This window comes from Bombina bombina, chromosome 11 (genome assembly GCF_027579735.1).
Source record: "Bombina bombina isolate aBomBom1 chromosome 11, aBomBom1.pri, whole genome shotgun sequence".
Taxonomy (NCBI): domain Eukaryota; kingdom Metazoa; phylum Chordata; class Amphibia; order Anura; family Bombinatoridae; genus Bombina; species Bombina bombina.
The window spans coordinates 29070916-29088822 of NC_069509.1; positions in this window are offsets into that span (position 1 = coordinate 29070916).

Consider the following 17907-nt stretch of genomic DNA (forward strand, 5'->3'; position numbering starts at 1 on the left):
TAAGATATGATGAAAATAATGGTATCACTAAGTGGTTAAAACATATGTGGAGTGTTATTACGTAATTGTGCGTATTGTAGTAACAGGCAGGGGTGTAACCTTTAAATCCACTAAAAGGTGAAACACTCCACCTGCCCATAATAGTCCCCTAAATCATAATTGGGCTTCAACAATTTAATAAAAAAAAGTGGGGTTTAAGTAGGATAGGATTGTGATGCAATTGTATAAGGTAATGGGAAACACTATCTCTTGTGACCTGACAGTATTGGGGTTTTTTTTTTAGATATGTCAGGATTTTGATGCCTTGTAAGCAGTGTTTCCTCAAAGGCCAGTTTTGTGAGCAGCCCAGCAGTGAAACAGTTAATAAGGGAACCATACTTTGCAGTCTACATTGTGTAGTGTTTGCTAATTGCTCTAATTAACTGTTTCACTGCTGGGCGGCTCACAAAACGGGCCTTAGAGGGAACACTGGGTGTAACTACTGGGGATGCAGAGCCCGCGACTGTGACCGGGCCCTGGAGGTCCCCCCTCAGGGGGGCCCAGCTGCCTTCAGCACAAACTGCATACCACCATCATAGGCAGCATTTAGATAGCAATAAACCACAGAGCAGGCTTCTTCCTATGTGTGTGCTTGCTGTTCTACTACACAGGACAGCATGGTCTCTGCAAAGGCTAAACAATTTCTGAGTTCCCATAAATATGTTGATGGCTGAGCTCTTAATTGAGACTGCCTTCTCGGGATTTCCCATTAACTCTCTTCACTCTGACATTACAGAGGGAAGCAGCCACTATCCATTGTGGCACTTGGGAGAACTTAACCCTGTGAGAGACACATAGCTTCAACTCTCAGTCGGCTAGATTACGAGTATTGCGTTATGAGTAAAAAAGCAGCGTTATGAGTTATAACTCTGCTTTTTCACTACTGCTGCTATTACGAGTCTTGTAGGTACAGCTGTCCCGCACACTTTTTTGGCCGTACCGCTAATTAACTTACGCAATTTGCGTAAAGTCTTTTTTCAATGGGACTTCCATAGCGCCGATATTACAAGATTTTTTTTGGAGGCCAAAAAGTGAGTGGTACAGCCTATCCCGCAATATTTGTAATGCAATCTAAAGTCAGTAGTTATGAGTTTTACGCTACAAAGAAGCTGTAACATAAAACTCATAACTAAAGTGCTAAAAAGTACATTAACACCCATAAACTACCTATTAACCCCTAAACTGAGGCCCTCCTGCATCGCAAACACTAAAATACAATTATTAACCCCTAATCTGCCGCTCCTGACATCGCAGTCACTATTATAAACATATTAACCCCTAAACCGCCGCACTCCCGCCTCGCAAACACTAGTTAAATATTATTGACCCCTAATCGGCTATCCCTAACATCCATTGTGGCACTAGGGAGAACTTAACCCTGTGAGAGACACATAGCTTCAATTCTCAGTCGGCTAGATTACGAGTTTTGCGTTATGAGTAAAAAAGCAGCATTATGGGTTATGTGACAGACCCTTCGGTCAGGACTGAAAGCGTTAACTTTATTTTCTAAATACAAGTTTGCTGGCATCAGCTATAATTAAGTTAGTGATAAGCATTCCATTGTTTAATCACTCTCAGAGAGCAGATGCCTAAGTGATAAGGAAAGCCAAGAGTGTCTTGTGTTTAAAGTGTTAAGTAATGTAATTCTATTGTATCATGTCAAAGGGCGTCTTCCCCTTTTATCTAATGTACAAGAGTCTTTCAACCCCCCCATCTGGGGTCAAACCTGTATAAATACTAGGCATCTAGCCTTTAATAAATGACATTCTGTTTTAAACTGAAAACTGGCTGGGTTGTGAGTTGCTGATTCCCTATTCAGGACATTGTTCATCGGGTATTAACCCTTGGTACACTGTTGGTACCGTAACAATTGGTGGCAAGTGACGGAATGAACCTTATCGCCCAGAAGAGCAACTACACAAGCCAGTAACCTCAGGAAGAGGGGGATTATTACAATACTGACTAAGATGGAAAGAGTACCAGGGACAGAAGGAACCAATGGGCCCAGCATAGCAGACAGAACTCCTGAAGAAGCAAGCTTTGATCGGGCGGTTAAAATAAGACTGGCACATTATGGCCCCAACCCATCTGCGGAAATTATCGACCGGGTCATAGCAGCTGTGGAGGCCAACCTACTTCGCCAAAGCGGCGCTGCAGCAGCCCAAGTCACAGCAACCCGAGTGGAAAAGGGAAAAGTAAATTTTGCAGCTTTTAAAAACTTCCTGGAAACAGAAGGAGAGATTGATGGGTACCTTGCGGATTTTGAGAGGCAATGTGCACTACACAAGGTACCCGCAGAGGACTGGGTCATGATATTATCCGGAAAATTATCCGGCCGGGCCAGTGAGGCTTTTCCGGCCATTCCAGATGAGGAAGTCGGGGATTATAATACTGTAAAAGAGGCTCTGCTCTCCAGGTATGCGGTTACACCGGAGGCATACCGGAGGCGGTTCAGAGACACTGTTAAATTAGCTGGAGATTCCTACCTTGAGTGGGCATGTAAGGTGCACCGCACAGCAACTCACTGGATAGCGGGGTGCCAAGCCGTATCTGGGGAAGAGGTGCTGCAGCTATTCCTGTTGGAATATTGCTTCGACAAGTTACCTGCAGGAGTTCGAGAGTGGGTTGGGGACCGTAAACCCTCCACCCTGCATGAAGCGGCTCGCTTGGCAGATGAGTATACGGATGCCTGCAAACTGGACACTGCTACCACTAAGCCCCCTGCTAGAGTGGAGTACAGACCCCCAGTCACCCCAGCAGCTGCCAGTTACCAAACCCCGGCGCACCGCTATACCACATGGCCTCCGGCCACGAACCACCCTCGGAGAGCCCGGTTCAATTCGCGGGGATACTCACAACCTATTCGGTGCTTTGGATGTAAGCAACTAGGGCACAAAAGACCAGAGTGTCCCCTAAACGCAGCGAACCAAGCACAGTCCTGGAGAAGACCCACCGGCGGAATCCCACGTAATCCTCAGCCTGCGGCCCGCTACGTAGAGGCGCAAGAATGCTGGGGCATCCTACATGAGGCAGACCTTGTGCAAGCTGCCCACCGGAATAACCGGCAACTGGTTAAAGTGAATGGGAAGGAGGTCAGTGGTCTACGGGATACTGGTGCTACCATGACCTTGCTTCAAAAGAACTTGGTGTCTGAGAAACAGCACACTGGAGACACTGTGACTGTGAGGGTAGCAGGGGGTGCTGTGTTCCGCCTACCTGTTGCCAGGGTACATTTGGATTGGGGAGTGGGCGCTAGACCTGTGAATGTGGGGGTCATGAAGGATTTACCCGCTGATGTTCTCCTTGGAAATAACTTGGCCCCCCTTGTTTCTGCCTACGCTCCTATGGGTCCCGCTGATGTTAACCCTGTGACTACCCGTGCCCAGATCCGTGCAGCAGAGACTGACCCACCTGCTGCTAAGCCCCAGGACGATGAGCTCAGTAAATCTCTATCCGCTATTGATACGTGGAAGTCCCGTTACAATGCGCTGATGAAGGAGAAGAGGAGCGCAGAGGAAAAAGCACGTTTAGAACGTGAATCTCTGCTAGACAAGCTGCACCGACAGACTGCAGAAAACACCAGCTTGAGAGTGGGACATGAAACATTAAAGACAAACTTAGCGACACTTGAGGAGAAGCTGACGCTGGCTCATAGTGAGGTGCAGCAACTCAAGGGCACCCTATGTCAATATGAAGGGATTGTGGATACCTATAAAGAGCAGGTACAGAAAACTCGTAAAGAAGCTGATGGGATTTTGAAGGACTGTTTAGCCCTAGTCTGGGCACTGAGGAAGTTGAACCCTTGTTTGTATGGACAGGAATTCTCTCTCATAACGGGAATACAGATGGATTGTCCTGGCAAACTGACATGCCTACCACCTCCTAGTCCGGTCATCCCCAAGTTGACCCGCCAAAGGGTCAAGCCGGGTCTGCCGGAGTGTTCCACAAGGGGGGAGCTATGTGACAGACCCTTCGGTCAGGACTGAAAGCGTTAACTTTATTTTCTAAATACAAGTTTGCTGGCATCAGCTATAATTAAGTTAGTGATAAGCATTCCATTGTTTAATCACTCTCAGAGAGCAGACGCCTAAGTGATAAGGAAAGCCAAGAGTGTCTTGTGTTTAAAGTGTTAAGTAATGTAATTCTATTGTATCATGTCAAAGGGCGTCTTCCCCTTTTATCTAATGTACAAGAGTCTTTCAACCCCCCCATCTGGGGTCAAACCTGTATAAATACTAGGCATCTAGCCTTTAATAAATTACATTCTGTTTTAAACTGAAAACTGGCTGGGTTGTGAGTTGCTGATTCCCTATTCAGGACATTGTTCATTGGGTATTAACCCTTGGTACACTGTTGGTACCGTAACAGGTTATAACTCTGCTTTTTCACTACCGCTGCTAATATGAGTCTTGTAGGTACAGCTGTCCCGCACACTTATTTGGCCGTACCGCAAATTAACTTATGCAATTTGCGTAAAGTCTTTTTTCAATGGGACTTCCATAGCCCCGGTATTACAAGATTTTTTTTGGAGGTCAAAAAGTGAGTGGTACAGCCTATCCCGCAATATTTGTAACGCAATCTAAAGTCAGTAGTTATGAGTTTTACGCTACAAAGAAGCTGTAACATAAAACTCATAACTAAAGTGCTAAAAAGTACATTAACACCCATAAACTACCTATTAACCCCTAAACTGAGGCCCTCCTGCATCGCAAACACTAAAATACAATTATTAACCCCTAATCTGCTGCTCCCGACATCGCAGTAACTATAATAAACATATTAACCCCTAAACCGCCGCACTCCTGCCTCGCAAACACTAGTTAAATATTATTGACCCCTAATCGGCTATCCCTAACATCGCCGCAACCTACATTACAGTTATTAACCCCTAATCGCCGCCACTATACTAAAGTTATTAACCCCTAAACCTAAGTCTAACCCTAAACCTAACACCCCCTAACTTAAATATAATTAACAGAAATCTAAATAAAAATTCCTATAATTAACTAAATAATTCCTATTTAAAACTAAATACTTACCTATAAAATAAACCCTAAGCTAGCTACAATATAACTAATAGTTACATTGTAGTTAGCTTAGGTTTTATTTTTATTTTACAGGCAAGTTTGTATTTATTTTAACTAGGTAGAATAGTTAGTAAATAGTTATTAACTAGTTACTAACTACCTAGCTAAAATAAATACAAATTTGCCAGTAAAATAAAACCTAACCCTAACCCCTGAAGATCCACTTACAGTTTTGAAGACCGGACATCCATCCTAAACGAAGCCAGGAGAAGTCCTCAGAGAAGCGGCAAGAAGTCCTCAACGAAGCCGGGAGAAGTCTTCATCCAAGCCGGCAGAAGTGGTCCTCCAGACGGGCAGAAGTATTCATCCAGACGGCATCTTCTATCTTCATCCATCCGGCGAGGAGCGGCTCCATCTTCAAGACATCCGGTGTGGAGCATCCTCTTCAAACGAAGTCTTCTTCCCGAATGATTGTTCCTTTAAGTGACGTCATCCAAGATGGCGTCCCTTTGATTCCAATTGGCTGATAGAATTCTATCAGCCAATCGGAATTAAAGGTGAAAAAATCCTATTGGCTGATGCAATCAGCCAATAGGATTGAGCTTGCATTCTATTGGCTGTTCCAATCAGCCAATAGAATGCAAGCTCAATCCTATTGGCTGATCGTATCGTATCTGCCGGCTTGGATGAAGACTTCTCCCGGCTTCGTTGAGGACTTCTTGCCGCTTCGCTGAGGACTTCTCCCGGCTTTGTTTAGGATGGATGTCCGGTCTTCAAAACTGTAAGTGGATCTTCAGGGGTTAGTGTTAGGTTTTTTAAGGGTTTATTGGGTGGGTTTTATTTTTAGGTCAGGGTTTGGGCAGCAATAGAGCTAAATGCCCTTTTAAGGGCAATGCCCATCCAAATGCCCTTGTTGTTGTTAAAAAGTTTTTACTAATGAATTAATTAGCCTAATTTTTACCGGAATTTCCTTTGTTTTAGTTTTTTACTACCCTATACATTCATTGCCTTCAAAATTGTACTTGCTCATATAATTATTTATGACACTGAATTTACTCTCTTCTTATGGCTATATCTATTTGTATTCAGAATCTTGTGTTGCTTGTAGTTTTCAGAAACTATTGGTGTACATTTATAACACTTATTATAGAACATAAGATGACCAGGTATCCCTTTTATCTATTTACTCTTGATTTATCTCTATAGCCATGTCATCTATACCTATATATATCTCAAGAGTAAATAGATAATAGGGATTGCTGGTCTGCTAATGAGAGTATTGTGTAAAATCTAACTTCAGCAGCGATATGTGTATATACTGTATAAATATATATATATACAGGTATATATATATATATATATATAATTATGTATGTATATATGTGTGTTTGTTTATATATATATATATATATATTTATATAGATGTGTATATATATATGTATATATATATATATATATATATATATATATATATATATATATATATATATATACAGTATATATAAACTACAAAAAGATAAGCTAGTAAACCTTATCTAGCAACCTCATACAAAGCCTAAATAATTAAAATATATATAGAAGCCGTCAATATCCCAGGTAGACACTACCAAGGATGTCTGGTAAATAATATATTATTTATTAATAATCGGCTAGATTACGAGTTTTGCGTTGGCTTTGCGGTGCTAACGAGCAGTTTATGCTCACCACTCACATACAGACAGCGCTGGTATTACGGGTTTTTACAAACCCGGCGTTAACAGACAAGAAGTGAGCGTTGAGCAAAATTTTGCTCCACATCTCACTCCAATACCAGCGCTGCTTACGTTAGCGGTGAGCTGGTGAAACGTGCTCATGCACGATTTCCCCATAGGGATCAACAGGGAGAGCCGGCTGCAAAAAAACAGCGTTTAGCTCCTAACGCTGCCCCATTGATTCCTATGGGGAAATAAAAGTTATGTCTACACCTAACACCCTAACATGAACCCCGAGTCTAAATACTCCTAATCTTACACTTATTAACCCCTAATCTGCCGCCCCCGACATCGCTGACACCTACATTATATTATTAACCCCTAATCTGCCACCCCCAAAGTCGCCGCCACTATAATAAAGTTATTAACCCTTAAACCTAAGTCTAACCCTAACCCCCCAACTTAAATATAATTTAAATAAATCTAAATATAATTACTATCATTAACTAAATTATTCCTATTTAAAACTAAATGCTTACCTATAAAATAAACCCTAATCTAGCTACAATATAACTAATAGTTAGCTATCTTAGGGTTTATTTTTATTTTACAGGCAAGTTTGTATTTATTTTAACTAGGTAGAATAGTTACTAAATAGTTATTAACTATTTAATAAACTACCTAGCTAAAATAAATACAAATTTACCTGTAAAATAAAACCTAACCTACGTTACACTAACACCTAACACTACACTATAATTAAATTAATTCCCTAAATTAAAAACAATTAAATACATTCAAATAAAATTAGCTAAAGTACAAAAAAAACCCCACCAAATTACAGAAAATAATAAACAAATTACAAGATTTTTAAACTAATTACACCTAATCTAATCCCCCTAACAAAATAAAAAAGCCCCCCCAAAAATAAAAAAAAAGCCCTACCCTACACTAAATTACAAATAGCCCTTAAAAGGGCCTTTTGCGGGGCATTGCCCCAAAGTAATCAGCTCTTTTACCTGTAAAAGAAATTACAAATCCTCCCCCAACATTAAAACCCACCACCCACACAACCAACCCTACTCTAAATCCCACCCAATACCCCCTTAAAAAAACCTAACACTAACCCCTTAAAGATCACCTTGCTGTGAGAAGTCTTCATCCAACCGGTCCGAAGTCCTCAACGATGCCAGGAGAAGTCTTCATCCAAGCCGGGCAAAGTGGTCCTCCAGACGGGTAGAAGTCTTCATCCAGATGGCATCTTCTATTTTCATCCATCCGGCGCGGAGCGGGTCCATCTTCAAGACATCCGATGCGGAGCATCCTCTTCTTTCCACGGCGACTGAAGAATAAAGGTTCCTTTAAGTGACGTCATCCAAGATGGCGTCCCTTCAATTCTGATTGGCTGATAGAATTCTATCAGCCAATCGGAAATTAAGGTAGGAAAAATCCTATTGGCTGAGGCAATCAGCCAATAGGATTGAACTTCAATCCTATTGGCTAATTGCATCAGCCAATAGGATTTTTCCTACCTTAATTCCAATTGGGTGATAGAATTCTATCAGCCAATCAGAATTGAAGTGACGCCATCTTGGATGACGTTACTTAAAGGAACCTTCATTCTTCAGGCGCCGTGGAAAGAAGAGGATTCTCTGCGTCGGATGTCTTGAAGATGGACCCGCTCCACGCCGGATGGATGAAGATAGAAGATGCCATCTGGATGAAGACTTCTGCCTGTCTGGAGGACCACTTCGCCCGGCTTGGATGAAGACTTCTCCCGGCTTCGTTGAGGACTTCGGACCGGTTGGATGAAGACTTCTCCCAGTAAGGTGATCTTTAAGGGGTTAGTGTTAGTTTTTTTAAGGGGGTATTGGGTGGGTTTTAGAGTAGGGTTGGTTGTGTGGGTGGTGGGTTTTAATTTTGGGGTGGGATTTGTAATTTCTTTTACAGGTAAAAGAGCTGATTACTTTGGGGCAATGCCCCGCAAAAGGCCCTTTTAAGGGCTATTTGTAATTTAGTGTAGGGTAGGGCTTTTTTATTTTGGGGGGCTTTTTAATTTTGTTAGGGGGATTAGATTAGGTGTAATTAGTTTAAAAATCTTGTAATTTGTTTATTATTTTCTGTAATTTAGTGGGGGGTTTTTGTACTTTAGCTAATTTTATTTAATTGTATTTAATTGATTTTAATTTAGGGAATTCATTTAATTATAGTGTAGTGTTAGGTGTTAGTGTAACTTAGGTTAGGTTTTATTTTACAGGTAAATTTGTATTTATTTTAGCTAGGTAGTTTATTAAATAGTTAATAACTATTTAGTAACTATTCTACCTAGTTAAAATAAATACAAACTTGCCTGTAAAATAAAAATAAACCCTAAGCTAGCTACAATGTAACTATTAGTTATATTGTAGCTAGATTAGGGTTTATTTTATATGTAAGTATTTAGTTTTAAATAGGAATAATTTAGTTAATTATAGTAATTTTTATTTAGATTTCTTTTAATTATATTTAAGTTAGGGGGTGTTAGGGTTAGGATTAGACTTAGATTTAGGGGTTAATAACTTGAATATAGTGGCGGCGACATTGGGGACGGCAGATAAGGGGTTAATAAATGTAGGTAGGTGGCGGCAATGTTAGGAACGGCAGATTAGAGGTTAATAAAATTTAACTAGTGTTTGCGAGGCGGGAGTGCAGCGGTTTAGGGGTTAATATATTAATTATAGTGGCGGTGATGTCCGGTTCGGCAGATTAGGGGTTAAACATTTTATTATAGTGTTTCTGATGTGGGAGGGCCTCGGTTTAGGGGTTAATAGGTAGTTTATGGGTGTTAGTGTACTTTTTAGCACTTTAGTTAAGAGTTTTATGCTACGGTGTTGTAGTGTAAAACTCTTAACTGCTGACTTTAAAATGCGGTACCAGTCTTGACAGGACAGGGTTTACTGCTCACTTTTTGTCAGACTCGTAATACCGGCGCTATGCAAGTCCCATTGAAAAAATAGGATACGCAATTTACATAAGTGAATTTGCGGTATTTCCAAGTCTGACCAAAAAAGTGAGCGGTACATCTGTACCTGCAAAACTCGTAATACCAGCGGGCGTTAAACGCTGCTTTTTAACCCTAACGCAAAACTCGTAATTTAGCCGATAGGTACCCATGTGAAAAAAAGTGTACAAAAAGCAAAACCCCACATTCATTGGTATCAGATATAAGTTTATGCAATTCATTCATTACCCAGAGAGCAGGGGTACCCAGAATAATATAATAAAATTAGGCCGGCAGGTGGAAAAAATAGATGAAAAATAAATAAGTATCCGGATATGGATAGACACTAAATCAAACTTTCACAAAAAACGTCCTTGTTGCTGGACTGTGACTTGCAAATAAACAGCAACTGGATACACTTTCAAACGCAATTAAATACTCCCAGTATAACACCTTCACTCCCTATGTGGCCTGACAAGATATGTCCAAGTGGGCTAACGGACTACCGCTGTAAGGGGCATAGAGGGTAGTACATATATCATCCAATACTTCGTCCCTACCCTTACTTGTTATCATAAAGTAAGTTGACTAATGCCAATAGGGACAGATACACAAATGGTTTCAGCAGTGAAGCAGTTACAGGTTATACACAGCGCTCTTCTTTCAGCGTCTCCTTCGTGTTACCTGTTCCGAAGAAGTAGCCACTTTCACCCCATAGGCCAGAGAGCACAGCTTACCGTTCACCGGTATATATTAGTGATTGCATATGTATGGTGACGATGCCATTTGATTAAAGTATATAACTAAAGTTTTAGTTCTTGTAAATATACACTGTTTAAAATTGATTATAAGTTACTGATTAAGGATGCTGGTTAGTTGTAGATTTTTATTACAGTATCAAAATGTTTATAAATAACAAATATTCTTTATGTTTGAATGTGCAACAAAGTAATTAAGCGAGTAATTCACCTGTGGGAGGCATAGTAAATAGGACTGAATCCATGCAATACTTATCAATTAATTGTGCCTGAGGAAACCCCAAGTGATGTAGGGTGAAACACGTGTAGCAGAGTTGTATCGGCTATTGCCGACTTCCACGCTGTCTGGAATTACAGTGGCCTAGATTTGGAGTTTTGCGGCCAAAGGGGTGCGTTAGCTACGCGTGCTTTTTTTTGGCCGCACCTTTTAAATACCGCTGGTATTTAGAGTTCACAGAAGGGCTGCGTTAGGCTCCAAAAAAGGAGCGTATAGCATATTTACCGCCACTGCAACTCTCAATACCAGCGGTGCTTACGGACGCGGCCAGCTTCAAAAACGTGCTCGTGCACGATTCCCCCATAGGAAACAATGGGACAGTTTGAGCTGAAAAAAACCCTAACACCTGCAAAAAAGCAGCGTTCAGCTCCTAACGCGGCCCCATTGTTTCCTATGGGGAAACTCTTCCTATGTCTTCACCTAACACCCTAACATGTACCCCGAGTCTAAACACCCCTAACCTTACACTTATTAACCCCTAATCTGCCGCCCCCGCTATCGCTGACACCTGCATATTTTTTTAACCCCTAATCTGCCGCTCCGTACACCGCCGCAACCTACGTTATAGCTATGTACCCCTAATCTGCTGCCTCTAACCCCCGCCGACCCCTATATTATATTTATTAACCCCTAATCTGCCCCCCCAACTTCACCGCCACCTACCTACATTTATTAACCCCTAATCTGCCGACCGGACCTCACCGCTACTATAATAAATGTATTAACCCCTAATCCGCCTCACTCCCGCCTCACTAACCCTATAATAAATAGTATTAACCCCTAATCTGCCCTCCCTAACATCGCCGACACCTAACTTCAATTATTAACCCCTAATCTGCCGACCGGACCTCACCGCTACTCTATTAAATTTATCAACCCCTAAAGCTAAGTCTAACCCTAACCCTAACACCCCCCTAATTTAAATATAATTTAAATCTAACGAAATAAATTAACTCTTATTAAATAAATTATTCCTATTTAAAGCTAAATACTTACCTGTAAAATAAACCCTAATATAGCTACAATATAACGAATAATTATATTGTAGCTATTTTAGGATTAATATTTATTTTACAGGCAACTTTGTAATTATTTTAACCAGGTACAATAGCTATTAAATAGTTAATAACTATTTAATAGCTACCTAGTTAAAATAATTACAAAATTACCTGTAAAATAAATCCTAACCTAAGTTACAATTAAACCTAACACTACACTATCAATAAATAAATTAAATTAAATACCTAAAATTATCTACAATTAAACCTAACACTACACTATCAATAAATAATTAAATACAATACCTACAAATAAATGCAATTAAATAAACTAACTAAAGTACAAAAAATAAAAAAGAACTAAGTTACAAAAAATAAAAAACATATTTACAGACATTAGAAAAATATTATAACAATTTTAAGCTAATTACACCTACTCTAAGCCCCCTAATAAAATAACAAAGACCCCCAAAATAAAAAAATGCCCTACCCTATTCTAAATTAAAAAAGTTCAAAGCTCTTTTACCTTACCAGCCCTTAAAAGGGCTTTTTGCGGGGCATGCCCCAAAGAATTCAGTTCTTTTGCCTGTAAAAAGAAAACATACAATACCCCCCCAACTTTACAACCCACCACCCACATACCCCTAATCTAACCCAAACCCCCCTTAAATAAACCTAACACTAAGCCCCTGAAGATCTCCCTACCTTGTCTTCACCACACCGGGTTCACCGATCGGTCCAGAAGTGCCTCCGAAGTGTTCATCCAAGCCCAAGCGGGGGCTGAAGAGTGACGTCCATCCTCCGGCTGAAGTCTTGATCCAAGCGGCGGCTGAAGAAATCCATCTTCGGGCAGAAGTCTTCATCCTATCCGGGCAGAAGAGTAGATCCGGACCGGCAAACATCTTCATCCAAGCCGCATCTTCTATGTTCTTCCATCCGATGACGAGCGGCTCCATCTTGAAGACCTCCAGCGCGGATCCATCCTCTTCTTCCGACGTCCTAAGTCCGAATGAAGGTTCCTTTAAATGACGTCATCCAAGATGGCGTCCCTCGAATTCCAATTGGCTGATAGGATTCTATCAGCTAATCGGAATTAAGGTAGGAAAATTCTGATTGGCTGATGGAATCAGCCAATCAGATTCAAGTTCAATCCGATTGGCTGATTGGATGAGCCTATCAGCCAATCGGAATTCGAGGGACGCCATCTTGGATGACGTCATTTAAAGGAACCTTCATTCGGACTTAGGATGTCGGAAGAAGAGGATGGATCCGCGCTGGAGGTCTTCAAGATGGAGCCGCTCGTCATCGGATGGAAGAACATAGAAGATGCGGCTTGGATGAAGATGTTTTGCCGGTCCGGATCTACTCTTCTGCCCGGATAGGATGAAGACTTCTGCCCGAAGATGGATTTCTTCAGCCGCCGCTTGGATCAAGACTTCAGCCGGAGGATGGACGTCACTCTTCAGCCCCCGCTTGGGCTTGGATGAACACTTCGGAGGCTCTTCTGGACCGATCGGTGAACCCGGGGGGGTGAAGAAAAGGTAGGGAGATCTTCAGGGGCTTAGTGTTAGGTTTATTTAAGGGGGGTTTGGGTTAGATTAGGGGTATGTGGCTGGTGGGTTGTAATGTTGGGGGGGGTATTGTATGTTTTCTTTTTACAGGCAAAAGAGCTGAATTCTTTGGGGCATGCCCCGCAAAAAGCCCTTTTAAGGGCTGGTAAGGTAAAAGAGCTTTGAACTTTTTTAATTTAGAATAGGGTAGGGCATTTTTTTATTTTGGGGGTCTTTGTTATTTTATTAGGGGGCTTAGAGTAGGTGTAATTAGATTAAAATTGTTATAATATTTTTCTAATGTCTGTAAATATGTTTTTTATTTTTTGTAACTTAGTTCTTTTTTATTTTTTGTACTTTAGTTAGTTTATTTAATTGTATTTATTTGTAGGTATTGTATTTAATTAATTTATTGATAGTGTAGTGTTAGGTTTAATTGTAGGTAATTGTAGGTATTTTTTTTAATTAATTTAATGATAGCATAGTGTTAGGTTTAATTGTAACTTAGGTTAGGATTTATTTTACAGGTAATTTTGTAATTATTTTAACTAGGTAGCTATTAAATAGTTATTAACTATTTAATAGCTATTGTACCTGGTTAAAATAATTACAAAGTTGCCTGTAAAATAAATATTAATCCTAAAATAGCTACAATATAATTGTTTGTTATATTGTAGCTATATTAGGGTTTATTTTACAGGTAAGTATTTAGCTTTAAATAGGAATAATTTATTTAATAAGAGTTAATTTATTTTGTTAGATTTAAATTATATTTAACTTAGGGGGGTGTTAGGGTTAGGGTTAGACTTAGCTTTAGGGGTTGATAAATTTAATAGAGTAGCGGTGAGGTCCGGTCGGCAGATTAGGGGTTAATAATTGAAGTTAGGTGTCGGCGATGTTAGGGAGGGCAGATTAGGGGTAGTTTATGGGTGTTAGTGTACTGTAGAGCACAGTAGTTAAGAGCTTTATGAACCGGCGTTAGCCCAAAAAGCTCTTAACTCCTGGTTTTTTTCTGCGGCTGGAGTTTTGTCGTTAGATTTCTAACGCTCACTTCAGCCAAGACTCTAAATACCGGCGTTAGAAAGATCCCATTGAAAAGATAGGATACGCAAATGGCGTAGGGGGATCTGCGGTATGGAAAAGTCGCGGCTGGAAAGTGAGCGTTAGACCCTTTCCTGACTGACTCCAAATACCAGCGGTAGCCCAAAGCCTCTAACACTGGTTTTGACGGCTAACGCAAAACTCCAAATCTAGGCGAGTGTTTCTACTGTTCGTTCTGCACTCAGGAACCCTTTGACAAGTCTTCCTATGTGAGCCAAGGACGGTTCTAATATATACCGGTGAACGGTAAGCGGTGCTCTCTGGCCTATGGGGTGAAAGTGGTTACTTCATCGGAACAGGTAACACGAATGAGACGCTGAAAGAAGAGCGCTGTGTATAACCTGTAACTGCTTCACTGCTGAAACCATTTGTGTATCTGTCCCTATTGGCATTAGTCAACTTACTTTATGATAACAAGTAAGGGTAGGGACGAAGTATTGGATGATATATGTACTACCCTCTATGCCCCTTACAGCGGTAGTCCGTTAGCCCGCTTGGACATATCTTGTCAGGTCAAATAGGGAGTGAAGGTGTTATACTGGGAGTATTTAATTGCGGTTGAAAGTGTATCCAGTTGCTGTTTATTTGCAAGTCACAGTCCAGCAACAAGGACGTTTTTTTTGGGGAAGTTTGATTTAGTATCTATCCATATCCAGATACTTATTTATTTTCATCTATTTTTTCCACCTGCCGGCCTAATTTTATTATATTATTCTGGGTACCCCTGCTCTCTGGGTAATGAATGAATTGCATAAACTTATATCTGAGACCAATGAATGTGTGGTTTTGCTTTTTGTACACTTTTTTGCACATGGGTAACATTATTAATAAATAAAATATTATTTACCAGACATCCTTGTTAGTGTCTACCTGGGATATTGACGGTTTCTATATATTTTTGATTATTTAGGCTTTATATGAGGTTGCTGGATAAGGTTTACTCGCTTATCTTTTTGTAGTTATATAGTATTCTCTAAACCTTCTTGCACCTTGGTGCTCACATTTACATTGAAACATTGTGGGCCCTTGACCATAGCCATAACATCCAGGGTCAGCTGGTACAAATATTGAAATATATATATCACATACTGTGCCAGCTAGTACACTCTCCAGCGGCATATCTTGTGAAATATTAATATTGCAGAAGCCATATGTGTGTGTGTGCACATAGGTGACTGTGGGTCCTTATGAATGTCTGTGACCCGGGGGGGGGGGGCTTTATTGGTTCTTGTACCGAGCCCTAGAGTTTCTAGTTATACCTCTGGAAACAGGTGTCTTCTTTCTCACAGGAGACTCCTGCTCGTCCACAAAGCGCTTTGGAATCTTGGACGCAAGATGAGACTTCTCCATTGTTCCAACCTGCAAGACAACAACAGGTTAGTGATCCTACTTCCTGCAGTCACTAATATAGCCTCTGAAACTTCTCCCCCTAGCTACAAGACCAGTTAATACACCTACACACCTAGCAGTTCAGACAAAAGTTAAAGGGACATTAAACCCACATTTTTTCTTTCATGATTCAGATGGAGAATACCATTTTAAACAACTTTCTAATTTACTTCTATTATCTAATTTGCTTCATTCTCTTGATATTATTTCCTGAAAATCATATCTAGATAGGCTCAGTAGCTTCTGATTGGTGGCTGCACATAGATGCCTCATGTGATTGGCTCACTCATGTGTATTGCTATTTATTTAACAAAAGATATCTAAAGAATGAAGCAAATTACATAACAGAAGTATATATGAATGTTGTTTAAAATTGTATTTTCTAACTGAATCATGAAAGAAAATTTTTGGGTTTAATATCCCTTTAACCTTTAATTTGTTGCGTGCTTAATCAGCCCTCCACTTTCCTTTTAAACATATGTGGAGTGTGATTATGTAATTGTGCGCATGCGCAAATCATGGTAGCAAAGTTAGACAGAACCCCGGGAGCAGACAAAATATGTTGAGGCTTGTTGTCCTCCCCAGTGCCTGTAGACATTCCAGAATCTGCTCTGCCATCTGCTGCACGACTCATAGGAGGAAGAAGCCGCGGATTGCACATTGATGTCCGGTGAATGACTTTTACCGTTGTTTTCTGACATTTTTTAACTTCTCAGAATTTTAGTGAGTAACTTTGAACTTGTGCTTTACATGGTAAATAAACACTACACTTAGGGGCCTAATTATCAATGGATATGGACGTGATGCCCCCGTGTCCGAGCGAGTCTTTAGGATCGCCGGAAACAGCAACTATGAAGCAGCGGTCTTAAGACCACTGCTCCACAACTGGTCTGCCTGCTCTGAGGCTGCGGACATCAATCCTATACGATCGGGCTGATTAACACCCCCTGCTGTCGGCATTCATCGATGTCTGTTGGACACGATCCGCTGAGCGGATCATGTCGGAGAGACCAATGATAAATCGGCCCCTTAGAGTGGATTGCGCTTCTGTCCTAATGTTTTATTATAGATTTAAAAGTCCTGCCTTTCATCAACAGGACACTATTAATAATAAATAATTAGTTACTAATACTTTTTCTTCCCTTATACCAGCAGGAGAATAGTGTCAATAAGCTGGTGTATACAGATAAAGATGGTCATCTGCAGTTTGATTTACCATCTGTATGGAGTTGTTTTGTGCACAGTAAAATATCACGTTACCCAGTGTGCTTAATAAATGTAATAGGAGACAAACGTGGAGGCAAATCTTTCCTCATGAACTATATCCTGAGAGCCCTACATTATGAGGTAAGGAAGTACTGGATACTCCATACAGATTCATAATTAAAGGAATTTAAAACCCACAAATATTCTTTTGTGATTTAGACAGAACATATTTTAAAAAAGTTTCCAATTTACTTCTATTATCAAATTTGCTTCATTCACTTGATATCCTTTGTTGAAGAGATACCTAGCTAGGTGTCTGAAGCACTACATGACAGGAAATAGTGCTGCCCTCTAGTGTTCTTACAAATAAATAACATTATTGCAAAACTGCTGCAATATATTGCTCCAGACACGTGCACGCTTTCGTTCATGGTTTTCAACAAAAGTTACTAAGAGAACAAAGGAACATTGATAACAGAAGCAAATTAGAGAGTTGTTTTAAACTATATGCTCTATCTGAATCATGAAATAAGTGTGGGTCTCGTGTCCCTTTAATGCTAATGAGTACACTGGTGACAAATATATTAAGGGTAGCAAAGTGTTCTATCTTTATTTATTATAACTGTTTAGAGGGCTAACGAATCCTGTATAGGAGGATAATATATAATTAAATATAAATAATCTATTTCACTGGGCTAAGATGCTATAGTGAATGAAAGGTTCATTAACAAATAACACAATTATATACATTTAATTTAAATACTTTTTATCATACAAATAAACCTAAGAATGATTTCTGTTATCAATTAATAATAATTGTAAACATAACAGGCTACAATAATTCATGGACCAATGTAATGTAATTCTTGTGCTTTATTATTATTATTATTA